Source organism: Penaeus vannamei, unplaced genomic scaffold (assembly GCF_042767895.1).
Source record: "Penaeus vannamei isolate JL-2024 unplaced genomic scaffold, ASM4276789v1 unanchor4537, whole genome shotgun sequence".
In the NCBI taxonomy this organism is placed as follows: domain Eukaryota; kingdom Metazoa; phylum Arthropoda; class Malacostraca; order Decapoda; family Penaeidae; genus Penaeus; species Penaeus vannamei.
The window spans coordinates 1-11,143 of record NW_027217517.1 but is presented as its reverse complement, the minus strand read 5'-3'; the positions used below and the strand labels follow the sequence as shown (position 1 = coordinate 11,143).

The following is an 11,143-nucleotide window of genomic DNA, read 5'->3' as shown; positions in this document are numbered from 1 at the left end:
GAAGTCCATAGTAAAAGGGGGAAAAAGGGATGTTAAAAAAAGAGCATGGGGGAGAAAAGACCATGCAAAATTATTGAGTAAAGGGCTGGGGCCCCAAAGGTAGGGAGTCTCAAAGGGATGCCTCAGTTTATATCCTTAGGTAATAAAATTTCAGGAAAAATTTGATGGACTTTATATCAAACTAAAAAATTTTTTTTTAAATACACTCAAAGGAGAATGGAAACATTTCTCAAGAAGGTATTTTATTAATCAAAGAGCCCAACCCATGTCATCACCCGACTCTTCCTCTGGCTCTTCAACCTTCTCTGGCTTCTTTCTTCAGCTGTTTCTGCAGCAGGAGCAGCACCACCTGGCAGGGGCCCCCCACCCCACCAGCAGGCATGGATCCAAATTTCTCCATACCTAAAACCATTTCAAGGGTTTTATAATAATAGTCACAGTCACATCCACAATAATAATAGCCATAGCCATAGTTACAGTCACATCCAAAAATAATAGCCATAGCCATAGTTTCAGTCCCTCCACACCAAAAATAGCCATAGCCATAGTCACATTCCCAAAAATAATAACCATAGTCACAGTCATTCACAACAATAATAACCATAGTTTTTTTAAAAAAAAATTTTACAACAATAATAACCATAGTCACTTTCACAACAATAAAATAAAAAAACCCCCCATAATCATATCCACAACAATAATAGTCATAACATTTTTAAATATCAATAATAATTCAATAATAAAATTAAAAATTTTAAAAAAAAAAAAATGATTAAAAAAATACCTGAAATACATGAATCAGTTTAAAATATTGAAGATGCAAATAACTCCTGTACACACCTTGGCAATTACATTTTTGAGGTCCTTCCTTAAAGTTCAATACAACTTTCTTGGCCTCATCACTCAAATCAACACCTACTGATCGGATCTTCCAATACCCTTGGCTGAGGCAGTTTTGCCCCAAAGGGCAGCAAGACAGTAAGCAGCAAAAAGCATTCTGGAAATTAAAATTTACGATTATTAGACAGCAGTACCAAATTCTTTCACTGGACAAAAATTTTCTTTCAAATGTCCTTTGGTTCACTAACACTGTCATGATGAATGAGGTATCATATTCCCAAATTTTCTGCTAAGGGGAAATTTCAAATACAATGGCACAAGATTTAGGTATTGCTATAGAGTTTTTTTTTAATTTAAATTTTTACAAAACCTATATATAATTTCTTAATAACTTCCAAATGATATGGCACTTGGAATTTAAATCATGGACAAGTTTTATAACAAAAATTCAAAAACCAATCATAATTAACAAATTTCGTTTTGGGGAAACCCCTTTAAAATAGGTTATTTTGTGGAAATATAGACTGTTCAGTATAACATTATGACAGGGTTACCATGATACTTGGGAAAAATTGGCAAACCCATCTCAAAATTCCATAGAATAATGAGGGGACTGTGTGAAAGAAATAGAGTGGGAAGAAATAGTTTAAGCTGCAGCAGCCTTATAGTCACCGCTAAATGCGAAAAATATAAGTGTGGGCGCCACGCAAATTAAAGTCCTGAAACTTGTTTACCTTGCCAGGAATAATAAACGCTGCGCTAACTCATTACTGCAATGTTAAAACTAGTTTGTGTGTTATACCCTTGTCAAAAAGATAAAATTATCAGTGTCTGCTGTTACACATTTATGCTTTAAAGTCTTTTATTAGTGTTATTATACTTCATTTTTTATTTTAAAATTTATCTATACCCCTGTTTAGAATCATTCATTAGTGTTTCACTCTTTCTTTCGCCAGACACAGGTTGACACCCCAACCCACTCTTTTTAAGGTAGAAATGTGGTGTTTTCAGTGTTGTACTGATTCGGGGTTATTTTAAGACTTATACATTCAACAAAGAATATTTAGATTTAAGTAACCATCCCAGTTGAATATCTGCCCCATCGGGGCTCCAAATACTTTGTTTAAAAATAAAAGAACCAGAGGGTACAAAGAAGCAACTAAGGTTTGTCATTTGTGGTTTTAAAAGGTATTTGGATTATTATCTTGTCATACATCCCGAGGAAGAAAATGTGTCCCAGGGGTGTTGGGGCAGACCCCCCATCAACCTTTCCCCCTTGGGCACACCTAGTCACGGCAACTCAAACTGATATATTAGGCTGGTTAGTACAAGTTAAGACACCAACACACAAAAGAGGGAGATGGACACTGCAATTTTATGAGGAAGTAGAGGGGAAAAAACAGCCTGCGCCTGTTTACCTTTTGAAGAAAAAAATGACCAATAAACACATTACTGCAATGCACAACATTTTTCCCAGCCAAATTTAGTCAGGCAACAATAGAAAGGCCATATAATAAAATACAAACTTTGTCTGAGGATAAATGAAACACCCTAAAGAAACAAGTAACTCGAATGCGTACAAACCTGATATCTGTTATACAAATTTTTTCCAAATAAAAATGTTACCATTAAAAAAAAAAACGAACACAGAATATCAAATTAACCCACCCTCTGCTTTTTCCACATGTCAATTTTTTTTAAATTATTAAACGATCTACACTCTACCGTCATTTACAGACGAGATGCGGGGAGGAACAATTAAATTTTTTATTCCCCCCGGGACACATTTTTAAAATGCTTGGCAAAGTCCCGGGGAAGTGAAATTGATCTAACTTTTCTATTATCATTTTGGGGGTTTTGTCGCCCTCATGAATATATATTAAAAATTGTCAGCTGTTGTTGCATTTGGGGCATTTAAGGGCTACATATATGAGGTCATGCGACCAGCATACCCCCACAATTCCCAGTACCCACCATAAAAAATATTTTTGAAAAACCCTTTATCCACTATGATAAAAGATACACAATTTTTTAAATTTTCAAAACAAATAAAAATAAATAAAACACTGAAAAAATATTTTTAAATTACATACCCAATTGCCCAAAAATTGCATTTCCCATCCTCAAGATTACTAAAATTTGTAATGAACATTGTTTTTAAATGGGGGGAATTAAGGAAAAGAGGCAGTAATGTTTTAAATGAACTACGTTATATAAGGGTTTAAAATCATAAAAATTACTTTAAAAAAGAACAATACTTGAAATGCATAAGCAAAAAAAGGAAAAAAAGAAATGTTAGTAGAAATGAAAATAATGGATTAAAATATTAGTAAGGGCAATGCTTCCATGTTGGTTGAAAGTAGTGCATATTCAGTCATTACTCCTTTTGTCTTATATTTGTAAAAAATTACGTCTTTGGATTGCCAAAGCCTACGAGTTACACAAGATTTTTTTAATTTTTCGAGTATTTTTAAAAATATTTTCAAAAATCTCGGGGCGCCACCAAAATATGTTCCATCCCACTCTATAAGATGGCGGTGTTTTTCTATCTACTCGGTCATCTCTGTAAATCACCCAGACAAAGAACTCTGGCTGTGGAAGGCTCATTGGACTTAGGCTGTCGTGTTGCGTAGCTCCCCCCCCCATTAAAAATTGCCTCTGCATTTTTAGATTACTTCTATTTTTCCACTATAATATGGCAGTGTCCTTTTTCCTCTATATACGGCCGCCATCTTAAACCCTCTACCCATATCTTTACCCAAAAAAGTTTTTAAAAGATATGATAGTTTCTACAGTAATGAAATGGGTAAAAATCCATAAAAAAAAATAAAAATGAACTTCAAATATACAACTTTTTTTTTGTTTGCTTTTTGATTTTTTTTTTTCGTGCAGTTGTTTCCCGATAAATCTTTGGAAACCCTGTGAAAATGCGCAGAGATCATTATAGGGGGTTTTAAAAAAATTTGATACTTTCATACAAATTTTTGAAAATGGAAAACAATAAAAAATGACATTTCCTTTGAAATTTTTTGTATAACATTTTTTTACAGAGGTCGGCAATTTGTGGAGGAATTTCGGTCGATGCCCTCATTGGTAGCCCTTAAATGCCCCAAATGCAACAAACCCCCCCCAAAATATAATTTGAAAAGTTAGATGCAATTTCACTTGGGTACTTTGAAAAATATTAAATATGCCCCCGGAGAAAAAAAGATTTTTTTGTTCCTCCACGGCCCATCTCGTCTGTAGAGTAACGGATGAGATATATTGTTTAATAATTTAAAAAAAAATTTGACATCGTGCGAAAAAGCGGAAGGGTAATTTAAATTTTATATTGTGTTCGTTTTTTTGTTAGCATAATTTATATTTGTTTAAAATTTTGTATCGAATATCAGGTTTGTACTCATTGCAAAAATCGCTTTTTTACTAGAGCGGTGTTTTAAATTTTTGGGCAAAATTTGCTTTTTATTATTATTATTATCGGGCCTTTCTATTGTTGCCATGACAAATTTTGGCTCGTTTTCATATAAATTTAAATTTTTTTTTTAGATGTTTAAATGGTATTTCTCCCCACCTCCCCCTTTGGAAAAAGGCTATGCAAAGGGCCACCCCCCCTTTGGGAGGGGGGGGACCCCCCATTTTGGAATTTTTGAGTCGTTGGGGCTTCAACAAAAAATTTTTTTTTTTGGGGAAAATATGCAATTTAAAAACTATTCAATGATCTCTTAGAATTCATTTGTTCATTCACAATTTTTTTCATGACAATTCATAATTCTCTGACAAGGAATAACTGGGAAACACATAGGGGGGGATTAGGGGGACTTCCCCCCATGGGGGAACCCCCATAAATTTGGTAAAAAAAGTGCAGAATAGCAAAATACATAAAATATCCAAAAATCAAGAAAATTATTATTATTTTTTATTAATTTATCTATTTATTTTTTTATTTATCAATATGCCCCCCTCCCCCCCTTTAAATTCCCCCCCCCCAAAAGGGCAGGGCTCATCTTTCCCATTATCCTGGTAGAGGTTAAAGACACCAATGTGTGTAGATATACAAAGGGACACAGCCATCTCAAAGGGAAAAATAGTGGATAGAACATAGTTGAAGTTAGCATCTCATAGTCACCGCTAAATGACAAAAAATGTAACACGTGCTGCCTTACAAATTCTAATTCTCACTTTTTCCTTTCCCAAGAAAAACACTGGCCCTTAAACCTTTTTTTGTTGCCAAACTACCGGTGTTACTACTGCTTGTAAAAACTAATTTGGCTAATTATGTGTCTGCTGTTCCCTTTACGCCTTTAAAGTCTTTTACCTAATGTTTTTTACATCATTTGCATATTTTGCTATTTATCTATAAGTTCATATAGAAATGAGTGCATTGAGTCACATTTTCGGGTCATGCTGCCAGGTGTCACACAGCGTGCGCTCATTTAAAAGGGAAAAAACCGGGGAGAAATGTGGGGGGGGTCGCATCTACATGAAATATATTATAAAATCCATTCTTGCATTTGGGGCATTTAAGGGCTACCGATAGAGGGCATGCACGGTATATTCCTCACAATTTTAGAACCTACCGTAAAAATATGGTTGAAAACACTATTTATCCACTATGATAAAAGTACACTATTTTTTTTAAATTTTCTTTTAAAACACCTATAAATATAAAACAAACATTGAAACAAAAACTTTAACTTACCACATGTCCCCCGCACACAAAAACTGCTAGGTCCTTACCGTCAAAAGCTTAGGGAAAATGTTCATGTAATAACATTTTTTTCCCACATGGGAGGCAAAAAGGTAAAGAGGCAGTAACATTGTTACATTGTTAACAGTGAATCTAATTAGATAACAAAATTTTAAATCATAAAATATATACATTACAAAAAACAATATTGAAAGTATAAGCATAAAAAAGGAAAGAGGAAATGTTAGTAGAAATAGTATTATATAATGGATCAAAATATTAGTAATCGGTAATGCTTCCACGTTGGTTTTAAAGTAATGAAAAGAAAATTGACTTTATAGAAAATGCAGGTATAGAAAATGGAAAACAGAAAGCTAGACACGTATAGAAAACAAAGTTTATAGAAAATGGAGACAAAAAAACGACTGCCCCAGAAGATCGATTTGGACAGTCCCTGCGGGGGAAAGGCTAACCCTTTTTCCCTTTTTTCCGGTGCATTTTAAAATTACTTATATCCTACTCTATTTCTTCCGCTCTATAAGATGGCGGTGTCCTTTTTCCCTTTCTACACAGTCGCGGTCTTCAACCTCTACCGACTTTAGTAACCATCTAATTTTATTTTTTGGGCCCATCAAGGGCTCCAAATGATAAAAAAGGTGATTAAAAAGGAAGCAATCCCGACGGCACAAAAAAGTAATGAAAGTTTACGTTTCCTGATATAAGGGTGTTTTGGTTAAAAGGGAACCCTCCCTGGAAATGGCCATTTTCCCCACTCTATACATAAAAAAAATTTTGGGTTTGAGATAACCCTTGATTCTTTTTTCATGTTATAGAGTATAGAATTTCCTCCGTTATATATATAAATTTTAACCTTTTCTCCCCCCTCGGGGGGGGGAAAACCCCCAAAAAATCGAACAATATTTTTTTTTTTTTTTTTTTTATGCCCTTTTGGGACATCCCAACTATCACAGCTCTTTACAGAATATTCCCCCAAAATACTAGTGTTAGATCAACTCTAGCCTATAGCCATGTAAAAGGCCGAATTTTGAATTTCCTTTTTTTTTTTTAGCGGGGCACTGACATAGAAACTATTTTTGATTTTTTTCAGCATTAAAATATTTTATTTTGATTAAGGCAAAAATTCAAAAATCGGCCTTTTACATGCCTTGGGGCGCCGAGGCTCTAGTGAAAGCAACAAACTGCATTTGGATCGCATGAAAATTACGTGAGTTGGGATGTACCAAAGATTCATAAAAAAATGACGGAGCTACGGCGTTTTGTATTTGGCCCCTTGCCAAAGTTCGTTATCTCTGTTATTTTTCTCTGAATCTAATGATATTATATATAAAAAAAATGGATGCTTATTTAGTGTACTTTGCAATGCAATGATTACCAAGTCAATAGGAATTTTCATGTTCAATAGGAATGCTGTTCTGTAAAGGTATGTAATTTTTTTTTTTTCGTTGTTCATAAAAGTTGATATTTTCGTGTGAAAAGCTTAATAAATGCATTTTACAACTAATCTAAACCAGATAAAACATTTTTTTCCATTATTTTTTTTTTTTATTTATTATTATTTATTTTATTTTGAAGAAATGGGGAACTGTGGATGTCAACATTAGTACAAAATCATTCTAATCATAAAGTCCTGGCATGAATACAACATGGTGGTTCATTTTGAAATTTAAAAGCATATGAATTTAGTACATTGAATTTGAGAACTTACGAAAGTCGTTGAATATTTCCCATGCCTCACACAGGGGGGGGGATGGTCATGGGTGTTTATAATTTTAGAGGATCATATGTACATGAAGACGCACATAAATTTAAAAAAGATTAATCATCATAAATTTAGTAGGCCTACATTGACTTTCATATCTAAATAATAAAATTATTAGTTATCCCTCTCATACCATTTTTTGATAATTGTCAATATTAACAGATTGCAAAGGAGAACAAGTGTATAGTTTATGATTACCAAATTTGCACCCATTATCTTTACTAAGAATGCATAAAATCATGCAGACCCCTTTAGGTGTTGTGGGATATTTGCCAATTTATGGTGCCTAAGACTTACGGTAACGTCTAAACATTCTTTTTTATGGGGAACTCACAAAACGGATGCGATAGCTTTTAAACATAGACAAAGACATGCATACAACCGAGCTAAAAATTTCCCATATAGTTTTTATTTCAGAGCAGGTATTATTTTGAGTACTATCATCTTCAACATGAAATAATCTTTCTCCTTTATACACCCAAAAAGTTTAAAAATCTGACTTTTTGGTAACATTCGTATTGAATTGGTCTTTCCGGTAACTACCAATTTAAAATCAATTAAATTTGGGCCCCCCTGTGTGTGTACCGCCCGTTGGGGAAATGTAAGGGAAATATTTCAATCCTTCCTTATAAGGCCATTTTAAAATTATTGTGAAATTGATATACGTATATATTCCCCGAAACTAATACATATTACCAGGGAGTCTCATCAAAGTATATTTCGTGGTAAAGGAAAAAATATCCCTTTTTTTTAAAGATATATTTCACAAAATTGTCAAAAATAAAAGTATAAAATTTTTTTCCGGGTTATTGGTAAAAAAGTGTTCTTTGAACATTAAACAACTCATACCCATCGCAATGTCAAATTAAATGCCTTATGCACGATTGCCGCAAGAAAAAGTCCACATAGGTGTACCTGGGCGCTCATTAGCACGACCTTCGGGGTGCTGAGGGACCCCGCACGCTGGCTGCAAAACAAGGCCATAGCAGGGGCTTTAAAACTCGTTTGGTGTTTCCTTTAAACCCTGTACCTACACTATCCTTTCTAACTCAATTTAACCCCCCTTCCCCCCCCCCTCTCAGGGACGGTCCCCCCAATATTTTCGGGGTGAATGCAGCTCTATCTTGCCGTACATACCCGGGGGAAAATCCCAGGGTTTTCCCTTTCCCCCCGACAATGCCCCAAAAGGGGATGCCAAACTCCTTAACTTGTTTTATATATTAAATTGGTTTATTGATTAAACATTTAGGGGGTTTGGGGCCGGGGGGAATTCTCGAGAGTTTTTTTATATTCCTTTGGGGCATCTGCCCATAGAATTTGAAAGATGGGGACCCAAATCGTAAAGTTTCATTAGCCAATTTTAAGCATTTTTTTTGGGGGTGTTAGTTTTTTGCCTTTTTTGGGGGGGCAATATGCATAACAGGGTAGGGGCTTACTTTTAACTAATTTTTGGGTATTTATCTGCATAAACCACTGATTTCAACGATTCTTGATGTTTCTTTTTAAATGTTTTTGGGGGATCTAAGTACCACTTCCGTCGACAATCTTAATTTGTTAGTCCCGTTAGTAGGGAGGGCATGAAGTATATCAGGGAAATTATGGGGAAAAAAAGGCTTAGAACCAAAAAAAAAAAAAAAACTCCCCAAAAATGGCTAAAAATCAGCAAATGAAACTCGGATATATCTGCCATCTTTAAAAGTTATGCACCGATAAACCCAAAAATTAAAAAATACAACGTATCTTTCAAGAATTAGGGGTTTTAAATTTTTTTTTTTTACTGGGGGGGGAGCCCCAACAAATTTTCAACCTCCGATAAGGACGGATTTCTTAACTTCCCCCCCCAATCTCTCGGGATTGGGGAGAGAATCATTAATTCCTCTACAATAAATTTAAACTGGGGAAATTTTTTACTTCCTACGCCTCTCCCATATCAACGATTTTGGTATCGTTGGATTCCCTCTGTCCACATTGCAAAATATAGTTTTTTTTTGGGAAAACCCCCCCTTAGGACAAATTGGCCCCATAGCAGGGGAGGGCAAAGAAGGTTCCAAAAAATCGGGGGTTTAATAACACTTATAACATAACCCCAAACCCCCCCGGGTTTCATTTCCTTGGCAGGGGTTTGGGACACCCCCCCCAGGGGTCGAGGGGGGCGCGCCCCGCAATGGAAAACATGTGAATAACCATGGTTATTTTCTTCACGGGTATTATTGGTTGGTTCCCAAAGGGAAAAAGCAGGGGTTTAATAACACTTATAACAACCCCAAACCCACGCCGAGTTTTGTTTCCTTGGAGGGGTTTGGGGGCGGACCCCTCCAGGGGGACAGGGGGCCCCAAAGGAAATCATGTGAATAACCATGGTTATTTTCACTGTGGGTTATATTTTTAGTGTTATTCACCCCGTTTTCCTTGGAATTTTTATGGCCCCCCCGGGGCCAAGTTTGTCGCAACGGGGTTTCAAAATAAAAACTATATATTTGCATTGTATAGATAGAGGAATCCAACGATACCAAAATCGTCGATATCAGAGGTATATAGAAAATTCCCTTTAAATTGTCCTCATGGCCAAAAGAATCAAGTGTGCTGCATAAAACCCCAGATTTTTTAAAATTTAAAAATCATTTGCCGATTTTAAAATATTCAAATACCCAAAAAAAAAATTTTCCCATTCCATCCCACTTTACTAGAAAACACCCGCCAGCTTCAGCATACTGGACAAATTAAAACAACTGGGCCAGAAATTTTCCCTTGAAGAAAAAACCTCAAAATCCTAAATACAGCAAACAAACCTTTCACCCCCCATGTTTATGTTGACATTGAAACATATTTGCCTTTCATTATTTTTAACCCCCAAGTTATGGTATAGACACTAACAAAAAAAAATTACAACCTATTTTTCTTCATATGCCAAGTTTCTTTAGGCCACAGATAAAAATTTCTCACATTTAAAGGGGGGCCGAAACGTGTCCGCTCCACACGAATAAAATCTCAGAAGGAAAAACAAAATTCCCCCCACCTCCCCCCCCCGCCCGCGCGATGGTTCTTTTTTATCATTTTCTTTACTCGTGCAAAATAATCCCCTAGTTTGGTTTTTTTTGTGTTGATTTTATTTGATGAGGAATTCTATGCTTTTGAAAAAAATATTTTTCTTATTCATGAAGAAAAAAATTAAAATTAAACAAAATCTGGCCCCCCCTATTGAACAGAGGATATTTAGCCAATCAGAACGTAGTACTTTCATAATCTATAATCCGATTGGTCTACAGGAAACCGAACAAACCAACATCCCGAAAGTATACCCCTTTACCAATCAAAAGCAGCTTTCTCGTCTGATCTGATTGACTAAACCGGACTCATCTCCCAGGGATGGGGATTCCAAAGTGACCGGGGTCAAAAATCCCCCACATGCTCTTCTGAAAAACTTGTCAGGAGGGAAAGAAATGTAGTTTTTTCGGTATTTACTGGAAGTAGTTCGTGCTGCATTGCCGTCAACAAGGTACTGAAAACTGACATTTTTTTTCTTGCATGATTTTGTTTTGTTCACCTGTGGCCGTTAGAAAAGGGATCTTTTTGGGGGGGACTCGCTCAGTTCCTCGTGTGCTTTATTATTGTTCTTCAATGTGTTTTTTTTTATTGAATTAGGTGTTCAAAATATGTAACCAATAAAATGCAGTTTGAATGTGTGACAAAACCCAGATTTGTGTTGCAATTGTATATGCTTTTATTATTTAATGTTGCAAAAGTCCATTCAACAAATGTGATTTATTATTTGAAATTTCTTTTTCCCTTTGTAAGATATCTAGGAAGAAAAATGTATTTTGATAAAAGCTGTTAAT

The 11,143-nt window shown here is 35.3% G+C and overlaps 1 non-coding gene across 1 annotated transcript; it reads right to left on the bottom strand.

The window, feature by feature from the left end:
- Positions 1-225: 225 nt before the first annotated feature.
- On the bottom strand, positions 226-10,334 carry LOC113810148 (uncharacterized). Its single transcript, XR_011398480.1, has 3 exons — positions 10,251-10,334; positions 841-997; positions 226-402 (listed from the first exon to the last, which is right to left on the bottom strand). It is a non-coding gene; the product is annotated as an uncharacterized protein (transcript).
- Positions 10,335-11,143: the final 809 nt, after the last annotated feature.